This window comes from Puma concolor, chromosome D4, assembly GCF_028749965.1.
Source record: "Puma concolor isolate L17-30 chromosome D4, mPumCon1.1.hap2, whole genome shotgun sequence".
NCBI lineage: Eukaryota > Metazoa > Chordata > Mammalia > Carnivora > Felidae > Puma > Puma concolor.
The window spans coordinates 76,080,509-76,094,903 of NC_141679.1; positions in this window are offsets into that span (position 1 = coordinate 76,080,509).

A 14,395-nucleotide genomic window follows, 5' to 3' on the forward strand; every position below is an offset into this window, starting at 1 on the left:
TTGCTCAACGCATATAGCACAAGGGGTGGTGCATGTCATAAACTCTCAAATCTGTGATAAGTTATTGCTTTGTAAAACAAAGCACAACTTTCTCTTCTACAAAAGTGTTGAGGACTATTGAGCTGTTGTACATATTTAAAAGTACTGAGGTGCCTGAGTGGCTCAGTCAGTTAAGTGACTGGCTCTTGGTTTCAGCTCAGGTCAAGATTTCACAGTTTGTGAGTTCGACCCCCACATCAGACTCTGTGCTGACAGCGGGGAACCTGCCTGAGATTCTCTCTTCTCTCTGTTTCTCCCCTGCTTTCTCACTCTCTCTCTCAAAGGAAATAAATATTTTTTAAAAAAATAAATAAAAGTACTGTAAAATTCCACTTACAATGTGGTAGGAAGAATGATTTCCAGATAACTCACTTTTACGTTTATGTAACTTAGTTATCATTTGGGTTCCCTGCCTGAATGTCCTCCTCCTTCCCCAGTCCCTTGACCTGTGCATTTCCATGGCTATGGAAATCAAAGGCCTAACGAAAATATTCAACACACACCCAGAGGCTCATTCCTTGGGGCCTCATCTGCCTCCTTGAGCTCCTTCTTTCCCTGGTCTCTGTTTCTCTGATAACATGCATGATGTCAATCTGAATGAGAAACTCGGCCCTGTCTTCAAGTGCCATTTTAAAATCTCGTTCACACAAGGCAACCACTGAATCAGCGGAGTTTACAGTTAGGATTTGTACCAGATTAATTCAATAAATGAAATCAAATATGCTAGTATCTCCATTTTTAAAATATCCTCACCACACTAAGGACTTCCACTCATCTTTCCTGAAATGCCTTTGTTCTCTTAGCTTCCTTTACACCAAAGAACCACAATCCATTCCTTCCCCATTCTTATGAAGACCCACTATGCCTTTTTTTCTCTGAAACCCTGAAATCAACCAACACTCAGGCCAGGTCCTTGGGATCTTTATTTCCATCACAGAGATGTATTAGGGAACTTTTGCCCAATAAAAGATAACTTACTCCCAAAGAGGAAACTGGTGCTTGTTGTTAAAACCATAATATTTTGCCAGACTAATTACATTTACATATACTACATCTAAAATCTAGGAATGTTTACGAATGTGCAGCTCAGTAATTGCCCCTCTATTCTTCCATAAACCGCTGGGCATGCCTACATTATCATCTGGAGAAAGCAGAGAGGGCTGGCTTCTCTTTACCCTTTCAGAACGTGAATCACAGACAAGGTCCAGAAAACCACACCTTCAATGCCACAGTAAGTTGTGAGAAGGGCAGATGCAGAGCATTTTGCTGAGAATTGCAAAAATCAAGGAAGTACTGAAGAAGTGCAAGTGCAAAAGTCATTAATTTTCAAACCAGTAAGAACTAGTCTGGAATTTGAAAAAGATGATGTGAAATACAACAAACTTATCGGATACATCCCCTTAAGTATACCAGAACAACCTCGCCACCATTCCTGAATGACTGACGTAGGTGATACAGGACAAGGTTTGTCAAAAAAAAAAAAAAAAAAAAAAGTTAACATTCCACTGAAGTATAACAAACAGGAAAGTGTACAAATCACCCGTGCACAGCTTGATCTACGTTCACAAACTGCGTATGTACCCATAACCAGCAGCCAGCTGAGAGAACATTTCCATCCACCCAGAAGTCTTCCTCTTATGCCCTTCCAGTATGCTCCAAGGGTAATCATTCTCCTGATTTCTGATAAACAGCTTCGATTTTGCCTGTTGTTAACCTTTATATTGATGGAATCACGTGGCATGTCCTCTTTGGGGTCTGGCTTCCTGAGCTCAACATTATGTTTGTGAGATTCTTCCTTCCTTTTGTTGGCTTACTGTGTATCATCAGTATTATTTAATATTAGCTTCATAGTATAAATAGCATATATTGAATTGAAACATTGAATTCCTTCTGTTGGAATATATTTATCTTTTTTCTGTTTGCATTTTTCTTTTTATTTAAAAAAATTCAAAGCCACAGAAAACATAAATCATCTATAATCCCAATACACACACATACATACACACTCTACTGTTCTGCCCAGGGAGTGTAACTGACTTTAGTTGTGTTCTATTCTACAGGTTCTAAGTTTTAAATGACCTCCTCTTCCTTCCTCCTCCTTCTCTCTCTTTCTCTCCCCACCATACTCCTTGGGCCATTCTGTGTTCAGTGAGATCCAGGATTATGAATGGTTCACCCTGGATCTCCCTATAGTTGGGTAACTGGAAGCCAGAAGGACAAGCTTCCTTCTCCCATCAGGATCATATAGACTGAGGAACAATTTTACCATAGGAAAGGGGGTGCTACTACCAGACAAAGGGGGTTGTACAATCAGAATGGACAAGAGAAAAATATGGTCACCACAGGGTGCCAGGCTCAGGGTGCATCGTCGCTAATATAGAAATTATGTCTTAGTTTGTGTCCCTACAACAACTGAATGAGTTAGAAATGGAGACTTTTAGTCAGTTCCACACCTAATGTCTAGATCTGAGGGATGTCTCTTGTTTAATACAAATACACTTTTAGCAGGATTTACAGAAAGCTTGGCATGGCTCAAATTCAGTTGCTAGGAAGTCAACCTTGGCAGCATTACATCCAAGGAAGGAAAGGGGATGGGCTGTGTGCTGCAGGACTGAAACCCAAGTAGATTAGCTAGCTAGCCCAGGGCAGCACCCCCAGCCTTGGCCCTAGAGGAGGCTCAAGGCATGGACAGCTTCCCTGGATACCCATGTGCCAATAAGAGTGGGAGCCTGGGCTTGCCTACTGAGACGTGTATCCAGGCTTTCCAGCTGGCAGAGTGCTACCTGTATACTTGTCTAAGTACCCCACCTCATCAGAGTGCTATCTCTGGGAGATGACAGCCTTGATTGGATGAATGAAGGTGGGATGAGAAGGAAGAATAATCCGAGTTTTTCTGGCATTACCATTGCTGGTAGTAGACAGTCCTTCACTGGTACAATTATTGCACAGGCTGCTATTTGTCCACGTTTTCAGATAACCAGATTAGGCTTTTCTTTCCAAGGATACTGTTGTGCATCTTCTGGATACAGAGACCTAGTAATATGTCGACCCCTTTAACACAGAGTGTTCTTGGTACTGGCTTGGAGACTTAAGTCACTGTCTCCTGGATATTTATAGTGGAAGACTGAAATAGAATGAAAGCCCCTGCTGCTGTGCTAATTTTAAGAATTGTGGAATCACACTATATTTGAAGGATGAGGAATCCCCATTCATTCACATATCTAATGTGATAGATAGTGTCATTGTTTACTTTATGTGTTAACGTGGCTGGGTCACAGTACCCAGATATTTTGTCAAACGTTATTCTAGATGTTTCTGTGAAAATAGTCTTCAGATGAGATTAGCATTAAAATCATTAGAATTTGAGTAAAACGGAGTAAGAGCCAGAATGAGGGTGGGCCTCATCAAATCAGTTGAAGGCTGTCAGAAAAAGACTAACCTTTCCCGAGGAAGAGGGAACTCCATCAGCAGACTGCATTTGGACTCAAGCTGCAACATCAACTCTTCCCTGGGTCTCCAGCCTGCCAGCCCACTCTTCAGATTTTAGTCTTGCCAGCCTCTACAATCACAGGAGCCAATTCCTTAAACTCTCTCCCCCTCTCTCTCTCTCTCTCCTTCTGATTTGTTCTATTTTTCCAGAGAACTCTGACTCAGAGAGAGAGTGACAGGGCCTAAATACTGAGAACTCATCTAAGAGGCCCAGCAGAATCACTTCATCTCATCCTTAGAACATGCCTGCCTTAGGTACTGATACTCATCTAATTTGACAATGAGAAGCTGGAGGTAGGAAAATTAAATTCCTTGTCCAAGTTTATAGACAGTGGCAGATCTGCATTCTAATTATGGGATGTGTGCCTCCAAAGTTCAAGCTCACTTTTCTACAGTGTCCCAATGCCTTTGAGAGACTCAACACGTATTTGACTCATTCATTCTGCTTTACACCTGACCACCCTGGCCACTCAGAGCAAAAGCAAATGCTGCCTACTCTCTCCACACACACACACACCCAGATCAACTCTGTTCACACCAGGGGCATTCTTCCCAGCTGCAGCTCTGGCCTGGAGTTTATTCACACAGCCTGGTGCTAATAGAGATTCCAGAAGCTCCTGGCTTTACGGACAACATCAGAGTCAAAAGAATGCAAAATAGAAGCAGTGAATATTTTCCAGAGGAAAATGGGCTCCCTGCTTGAGCAGACCTTGCTTGACCTCTTGAGCAGGGGCAGAATGTGGGAATATGGCTAAGAGAGACAGAACTGAGGTGCCCCAAGCTGCCATGGAAACATGGGAAGGTGTTCCACTGGAGAATTGTTACACCTTTTCTGATCTCTCCCAGGATTTATTGAGCAAACCAGTGTAGATAATGTGCATAATTTAACTCATCCAATCAACATATTTCCTGAGCATGCATCATTTGTCAAATGTCACGCATCACGCCAGAGAGATGATGGAGAATAAGAAAACCCTGCTTACCAGTCACTAAAGTCTCTTTCTCTGGTGAGGAACACAGGAAAATAGCCAGGCAATGACAACACATTGCGATAGGTGTAATGGAAGAAGGGAAGTGTGCTGTGGAGGCACAGGATGGACACAGCAACAAATGTCATTGCATGTGAGTCCAGGAAGGCCTTCTGGAGGAGGTGATATCTAAGCCAAGACCTGAGGAAATGAATTCTATAGTAATAGAGATGAGAATGGAAAGAACAGTTTTCTGGATAAACTGAAAATGTGCTGAGGGTGGAGGGCTACATCTCAGAATGCTCAAGACAATTGCAAAGAATTCAAGTGTGACTTAGGTAAGATATCAGGGTGGGGCAGCATGTCATGAGTATCAGGAGGTGATGTATGGGGGATATTGTTTGAAGCCAATTCAGCAAACTGATTAAAGCCACGGTCTATAACAAAGTTGGGCTCAAGAAGCAATAAAGAGAAAAGAGGGGGAAATGATGGAAAGCATGAGGAGAACACAATTTGCTTTTCTCACCTGTGGGCGCTGGTGTGCATTTGGCTTCCATTCCTCACTGACAGGCATCCCCTGTTTGGGAGCTCACTTCCTCAGCTGTAAATGGATAACAGCCCTGCCTGTGCACCTCATAGATAGTTATGAAGATCAAATCCTCAGTGCCTGGGAAATGGCTGTGCCCTTCCTGCTCCACTCCCCCCTTGGAAGTCTCCAGCTCAGGATGGAGAGCCCCTCAGTGCCTCAATACCTGGAGGCTTTACTCTTCAGAAGCCAAGAGATTCTTTTCCTGACAGTGTTCCCCTCGGAATATTCTGAGTCTTTAACCCATTGGGCAAGGTCACTAGGCTCTTCTATTCATTGTGCTCATGAACCTGATACTATCTATGGCCATGCAGAATTCCAAATCTGGCTTGGGAAAAACAAAATGAAGTCAAACAAACAAAGCAAACAAAATAACATGATTCCCTCTACTCGTCTGTAAATTTGGTCACCATGCCAGCCCTACGACCACTAACACAAGGTTAATGAGAAAGACCTGAGACTTGAATATGGTTTCAGGCATCTGTGCCTTTGCACTGGCTGTTCCCACTGTGCACACTTCATGTTTCTGATCCTATTCCTGACATATTCCTGCACTCATTTGCAGGCCTCCCTCCCCTGGGAAGCCTTTCCTGACACCTGGTGCAGTTGTAGTTGGGATTCCTCCTCTATGTATCCACAGCAGACTGTATCTCCAACATCACTGTAACCTCTATGAATCTCTTCTTGAACTTGGAGTTAAAATATGGTCATGTGTTTTATTTTCTTAATCTCTCAGATCCCCATTTTCTTCCTTACTGTGTATTATTCCATTATATTACTTCATTACTATACAGGATCAATTTTTTAGAGTATTCTTTCCCCAAAAAAACTGTTAAAAATAAACAAGTAAAACAATAACAATATGAGCTTATGAAATCCAAAAGTAAAGAGGAATGGCATCAGAGAGAAAAATTTCTGCCATTACTTTAAGTTTCTATTTAAACTCCAGTTAGGGGGCGCCTGGGTGGCGCAGTCGGTTAAGCGTCCGACTTCAGCCAGGTCACGATCTCGCGGTCCGGGAGTTCGAGCCCCGCGTCGGGCTCTGGGCTGATGGCTCAGAGCCTGGAGCCTGTTTCCGATTCTGTGTCTCCCTCTCTCTCTGCCCCTCGCCCGTTCATGCTCTGTCTCTCTCTGTCCCAAAAATAAATAAACGTTGAAAAAAAAAAAATTAAAAAAAAAAAAAATAAATAAACTCCAGTTAGCTACCATACAGTGTAATGTTAGTTTCAGGCATACAATATAGTGATTCAACACTTCTATACATCACCTGGTGCTCATCACAACTGCACTCCTTAATCACCATCACCTATTTCTCCCACCCACTCTGTCGACCATTGTCTTTAACTACCAAGTCTATTACAGTGGAAATTCCTCACTGCCACTCTGACGGGGCATGTAGGCTCAACTTTCCCCAGAGTCTCACTTGTCCAATTGCTGTGCCACCCTCTATGGTTCTTCAAAGGAAAGTAAGTTCACATCCTCTGAACCAAGCTAGGCCAAGAGGCCCCCACCACTGGCTCCCCATTAGAAAGTCCTCATGCTCGGTTCTTTCAAGTACATACCCAGCCTTCCCTTAGGCTATCAGCCAGATTTGAGAATTCTGGTCAAGGTGAAGATGAAATCTGATATATCTCCAATTTAGAATCCTTCTTCCCTTCTCTTCCTGGAAATCTACTTAGGAGAAAAGGCAGTTTTTCATGCACATAGCATCGGACTGTCCCTTCCCTGTATGATGAAGTTACACGCTCATCCTCCCAAGAGACATGCTCCTTGCTTCTCAACTCCCTCAGCAACTCAAGAGTGATCTACTTTTCCAATGATCAAGTGATTCCAATGTATCTACGTATGCATCCATATTTTCAAGGTACTCTACTCTGTCCCCACCTCCCGGCTAAAAAGACTGCTCCTGGTAAGTGGAAAGTGGATTGCTGAAGAAGAAGGAGGAGGAAAAAGAGGAGGAGGAGGAAAGAAAATTTAATCTCTGGCATGTGTCACACCATAGTAAAATATACGATTCTGCATTGCAACCATCCAGTTCTATGTCAGGACCTGTCACTAGCCTGTGGATTTGTTCAGAGCAGGATTTATATCCCACTTACGTCCAGTAGGTATTATATCTTATTTCTATCTATGTCCACTATTTCTAAGATAGAAGCTGATGCAGAATTGGAATCTAATGATTTACTTATTATTTAATGAAAGAAATAAGAATGAATGAATGCAACAGCCCCCTGCTAGAGTCCTCTCTGGGTACCATGTTCAGAATGAAAAAGGCCCTTTATCTGTGGCCACCAGAATTATATTCCTGAAAAAGACATCTGACTTTTCTTTTGATAAATCCACTTACATGTTATCTGGCTTTCTGGCTATCTTCTATTGAGAAGCAATAAACTCAGGATTGGCTAATAACAATAAAAATGGAAGTACCATGAGCAAAGCCTTCTACAAGAGGGTGGAAAGACCCACCATGAAGAAAAGTCACAGTCTCCTCTTAGACCATATGGGATAAGAGTGATATAAAAATCTTTCACACATCCGTATCTTCTTGTCAATGAGTGAGTTCATGTGCACATGGTGTCCACAGGTTCTGGCCCCGGCTCTACTACCACTTCACTGGGTGACCCTGGACACATCTCTGTCTCTCTCTCGGCCTCAGTCTCCCCTCTTCTGAAAGGCAGTGGCATGAACAGACTATCTCCATGCTCATTTGGAAAATTATATCCCTGTTCACTCAATTCCTTGAAGCTCATAAGGGCTTCACGCCTATAATTAAAGGTGACCTGTTGTTCTGACTCACAGGTCCTTCCCTTTACCATATACCCTCAGGTGATGACTTGGCCAGGGGATTCTTACTCAATATTTGCCAGCATGCTGTATCCCAAGAGAAATGCAGTTATCTGATAGTGGGTAGTTGGTTTTCAAAATCTTGAAGAGTGGCTATTTACTGCTCCCTGGTGGTTCAAGGAAGTTTCTACAGATATCCAAAGAAAACATCTCTGAGATGTAGATCCCACTCCTATCTTATTGGAATGATTAATGAACAAAATATGTAACGTGCCAACAAATAGCCAGCTATCAAAAGCTGTTGAATAAATGCATATGCACTTGTCCCTTCCCAAAGATATTGGTCTCAATTTGTGGGTTTAGAAGAGCTTTTAAAAATACTATGTTTGTATAAGAAGAATTTAGAATATGTAATAATAACAAAATCAACAGTACATAATAGCATTTATTAATCAACCCCAAGAAATTAGAAGTGATCCAAGCAGGAGAGAGGTAAAGCAACTATGAAAAAAGAATGAATATTCATATGTTCATCTCTTCTTTTATTCATATCTCATGGAGGTGAAAAAATTGGGCAAATCTATCACTAATTGGCTTCTGTATGATCGATGTTTTATATGTTTTATTATATTTAATGCACAGAAAAACCTCAGGATGTAGAAATCAGTAGTCTTATTCTACACAGAAGGAAACTGAGGCTCAGAGGTGAGTAATTAGCTGAATATTCCATGGTTAACACATGGCCAGCATGCAGAATTTAATCCAAGTCTGTACTGCTCCAAATTATGGCTTCTCCTAATACACAACCCATGCTTCTAGGGGTTTTAAATCATTTTATCCTTCTATCCCTTTTATAGGTGGAGAAATTGACTCAGAGAGATGCTATTTGTCCCGTGGTGTACTGGTAAGTGTTTAACAAGCAGCTCAGGGTGGTGGTGGCAACAGGCTGACTTGTAATATTTGCTAATTTCCATGCCTGTTTTATTGAAAGTGGAGTTGGGAAGAAATGTGCACAATTGAGCACATCACTGGTCTCATGTCTTGCAGTGACATCTCACAAGTTCATATTGAGTACCAACATGTCCTGGACAGATCTGAAGAAGAGCTGAAGTGCCTGAGTCCAACTCCAGCTCTCTTCTGCATTCTTACCTGGACAGCAGAACCCGAGGATGGCTAATGTCACCCTGCTAATGGTTTCACCTACTGGCCATGTTAGTCTTGGATTCCTCCTTTTTCCTACTGACTCAGGCTTCACGACATGAGGGTATCAAGTCCCAAGGTGAAATAGCAAGACATTCATGAAGTACAAAACGAGTGGCCATCTATCCAGAATAGTACCCCTAAGTGCAGAAAAGTGGTGCCCTACTTCCCAGTGTGGTTCCAATCACCACCAGCCAGACCTCTGCAATATGCTTTGTCATAATGGACTGTGTGCCCCATGGAAGCAGAATGTTTGTCTTTTTTATCCACATTGCATCCCCAGCACATAGAACAATGGACTGCTTCATGGTAGATGCTCAATAAACACTTGATGAATAACGATCTCTGGCCATTGTATTAAAATTTCACCATAAGGTATATTCCTTACTACTCTGATATTGGATAGGCCACTTAAACTCTCTGGACGTGTTTTTCCATCTGCAAAATGAAGGACATACAGTTGAGGGACAGTGGTAGAATCAAAATAATGTACATCAAGTGCTAGGTACACAATAGACAACTAAGAGCAATTACTGTTTTTGTTGTTATTATTATTATTATTATTATTATTATTTTATTTAGCTTTTCCATTTTCGAGATCCTCACAATGTAAAACAGGATCCCTAAGCAAGATAGGTACTGATCATAGTACATTACGTACATTTGCTGGAGAATTTCACATCACGTTATCTCAGTCGATACTCATAACCTTTCTCTATTAAGATAGGTATCAACAATTTTATTTTACAGATGAAAAAAAAAATGAGGCCTGAGCAATTAGTAGCTCCTGGGATTTTTTTCTCACCAAACATTCTCTGCTTGGATAACTCTTTGGTGGTTGCTTTACAGCCAAGTTTGCTTGTCCTATTTATTCTAAGTCTTCCCTGCCTCTTCCGCCCAAAACAGACTTTGCCATTTCCCTCTCAGTGCTCCCACTGCATGGGACAGCAATATCTACCATGATGGTCACAACTATCCTTCATTCTTCCACTTATTTAAAACCTGTTTATTGGCTGCCTTCTAGCTGTCAGCAATTCTGTTCAGTTTTAGGTTCACAGTGGCAGGTAAAACAGATAAGACTTCCTACACAAATAGAGCTCAGATCTAGTGAAAGAGACAAATATTTATTTTTATTTTTTTTAATATTTATTTATTTTTAAGAGGGAGAGACAGAGCACGAGAAGCGGAGGGGCAGAGAGAGGGAGACACAAAATCCAAAGCAGGCTCTAAGCTCTGAGCTGTCAGCACAGAGCCCAACACGGTACTCGAACTCACAAGCTGTGAGATCATGACCTGAGCCAAAGTCAGACACTTACCTGACCGAGCCACCCAGGTGCCCCTATGAAGGAGACAAATATTAATCAAATAACCAGAAACTACATATAAAAATCTAAGTCACTGGGATTGAGATAGTAAAGGGTGGCTTAGAATTAGATTGACTTTTTTTTTTTTTCCCCAAGCAGGGACATCAAACATGGCCTTGTGTGGCATATTAAAGATTACAGATTTGGGGGCACCTGGGTGGCTCAGCTGATTAAGCATCAGACTTAGGCTCAGGTCATGATCTCACAGTTCGTGAGATCAAGCCCTGCATTGAGCTCTGTGCTGACAGCTCGGAGCCTGGAGCCTGCCTTGGATTCTGTGTCTCCCTCTCTCTCTGACCCTCTCCTGCTCACATGCTGTCTCTCTCTCTCTCTCTCTCTCAAAATTAAACATTAACAATAAATAAATATTGGGCAAAAGACATAAAGAGGCACTTCTCCAAAGAAGACATCCAGATGGCCAACCGACACATGAAAAAATGCTCAACATCACTCAGCATCAGGGAAATACAAATCAAAACCACAATGAGATATCACCTTACCCCTGTCAGAATGGCTAACATTAACAACTCAGGCAACAACAGATGTTGGCAAGGATGCAGAGAAAGAGGATCTCTTTTGCACTGTTGGTGGGAATGCAAACTGGTGTAGCCACTCTGGAAAACAGTATGGAGGTGTCTCAAAAAACTAAAAATAGAACTACCCTATGACCCAGCAATTGCACTACTAGGCATTTATCCAAGGGATACAGGTGTGCTGTTTTGAAGGGACACATGCACCCCCACATTTATAGCAGCACTATCAACAATAGCCAAAGTATGGAAAGAGCCCAAATGTCCATCGATGGATGAATGGGTAAAGAAGATGTGGTATATTTATACAATGGAGTATTACTCGGCAATCAAAAAGAATGAAATCTTGCCATTTGAAACTACGTGGATGGAACTGGAGGGTATTATGCTAAGTGAAATTAGTCAGAGAAAGACAAGTATCATATGACTTCACTCATATGAGGACTTTAAGAGACAAAACAGATGAACATAAGGGAAGGGAAACAAAAATAATATAAAAATAGGGAAGGGGACAAAACATAAGAGACTCTTAAATATGGAGAACAAACTGAGGGTTACAGGAGGGGTTGTGGGAGGGGGGATGGACTAAATGGGTAAGGGGCACTAAGAAATCTACTCCTGAAATCATTGTTGCACTATATGCTAACTAATTTGGATGTAAATTTAAAAAAATTAAAAACAAAACAAAATTTAAAAAATGAATAAATATTTAAAAAACAATAAACAATCAATCAAATAAACATTTCAGGTTTTTGTCTAGGAATCCGAAAAGGATTTAACAATAACAGTGACTTGATTAGAATTTAATTGTAAAATATCAGTGTCTTTTTTTTTTTTTTTTAAGAGAATGTGACTACCTGAAGACAGAGGCCATATTCGGTATCCTTGTAGCATCTACAAGGTAGCTGGCCTATAGTAGGCACTTACAATTGCTTTCTGAAATAATGACTAATAAACAGTAACAACTAAGATTTATTAAGCATTACATTGGACACATCTGTACATCTGTACATATTCTATAATCCTTCAATGCTCCACCAAAGCAGCCACTGTTATACCAATTGTGAGCTTAGAAGACTAGAATACCAAGATGCTATCACTTGGTACCACTTGGTAGGTGATAAAGCCAAGATTCAAACCTGGCCTGGAATATTCTTTCAGGTTCTGTATTCTTCTCACAGCAATATGCCCAGACTGGTGCTATCCCATATGGCCTCCCACAGAAGTCTCTTGAGGAAATGAAAGCTTTTCCTCAGTCTCCTGTCTTTCTCAATTCTATAGGCACTGGAGGTCATCCTTGTCTGATACCTCTTCTACACTATAATCATTCTACCTGCTCAGTCATCTATCTGTCTTACTGTCAAATCTCCATCAAGTCCAATGGAGAGCTTTGTCATCAATTCCAACACCAGCTCCCAGGGCCTGACCATTACTATGTCCCTAGCCCCTAGGCAGCTCACTTCTAAGCCAGCCTGAGTCAAACAGCAGTGGCCCTTTATTTTTCCTTATCCAGCCATCAGAAATCACCTACTTCAGGGTCCCAGAAGGTGACTCCCAACTTGTAAAGCAGAATCTACCCTACACTGTTTTCTTCTATTTTTATTTTATTTTTTTCAAGCTTTATTGGGATAGAATTGACACATGACATTGTGTAAGTCTGATTTGATACATTTATATGTTGCAAAAAGATGACCACCATAGTGTTAGCTAACAGCTCCATTATATCACATAACTATCATTTCTTTTGTGTGTGTGTGAGAAAATTTAAGATCTACCAGCAACTTCCAAGTATTTAAGGCAGTATTATTAACCATAATCATCATTCTGTCTATTAACTCCCCAGAACATACCCTCTCAACAACACCTCCCTGTTTCCCCCACGCCCAGACCCTGGAAACCACCATTCTACTCTTTGTTTCTAGGAGTTTGGCTTTTTTAGCTTCCACATACAAGTGACATCATATAGTATTTATCCTATAGTGTTTCGAATTCAAAGTGATCTATGTTTTATAGCTCCTATCAAGAACTTCTTTGGTTCTTAGTAGGAGAAGCCCAAAAAACAAATGTCACAAGTGAATCAGGAGTTTTGTTATTCCTATATAGCAAGAAATCTAGAGGTAAGCAATCCAGGGCTTCTACAGCTATTTCAAGATGACAACAGGAACCCAAGCTCTTCCTTTCTTTTTTTTAGTACTACTTTACCATGTGTTGGCCACCAAAATGGCTGAAGTACTTCCAGTATCACAGTCATGGTCTAGGCAAGAAGAAGGGGGAGGGCAGAAAATAAAGGAACACACTGGCTTAGTGGACTCCTTTTATTTTTTTTTTTTAATTTTTTTTAATATATGAAATTTATTGTCAAATTGGTTTCCATACAACACCCAGTGCTCATTCCAAAAGGTGCCCTCCTCAATACCCATCACCCACCCTCCCCTCCCTCCCACCCCCCATCGACCCTCAGTTTGTTCTCAGTTTTTAAGAGTCTCTTATGCTTTGGCTCTCTCCCACTCTAACCTCTTTTTTTTTTTTTTTTCCTTCCCCTCCCCATGGGTTTCTGTCAAGTTTCTCAGGATAGTGGACTGCTTTTAAAGACCATTTTCTATGGGGCGCCTGGGTGGCGCAGTCGGTTAAGCGTCCGACTTCAGCCAGGTCACGATCTCGCGGTCCATGAGTTCGAGCCCCGCGTCAGGCTCTGGGCTGATGGCTCGGAGCCTGGAGCCTGTTTCCGATTCTGTGTCTCCCTCTCTCTCTGCCCCTCCCCCGTTCATGCTCTGTCTCTCTCTGTCCTAAAAATAAATAAACGTTGAAAAAAAAAATTAAAAAAAAAATAAAATAAAAAAATAAATAAATAAAGACCATTTTCTAAACCCCACCAATAGCTCCGCTTATGTCTGAGTGGCTAGAATCTAGTCACATGACCACTTCCAGTTCTGGTTTTAAATTGGGCTCTTATTATTGTCACATGTATGTAGTCCTTTGCTAAGTATCAAGGCGTTCCTTCTATATTATCTCATTTACTCCTCAGAACAGGCTTTTCACGAACACATGATGAATTGTAGGTATAAGTTAACTTTTCCGCCTTCTAGAGATACGGATGATGAATTGGATCTTGAACAGAGATAAACTGCTATCCCAGGGATCCTTCAACAATTTCCTCCCTTGGAGAAAGTCTTTAACGAAAGAACACATCATCATTTGGGATCAACATTTTAATACTGCTATAATTCATTTTCTTAACATGGAATCACATGGTCCCACAAAGACGAGAACAGAGAAGCAGAAAATACCCCGAGTACATGAGCAAGATTCAGGAAGCTAATCTCTCACACTGGGAATGAGGAGGCTCTTTTCCCTCCTGCCTTAGCCTCTATTCCTAGTTCTTAAATGTACCCAACCATCAGAATCAGTTGAGAAGCTTTTGAAGAAAATGTATTT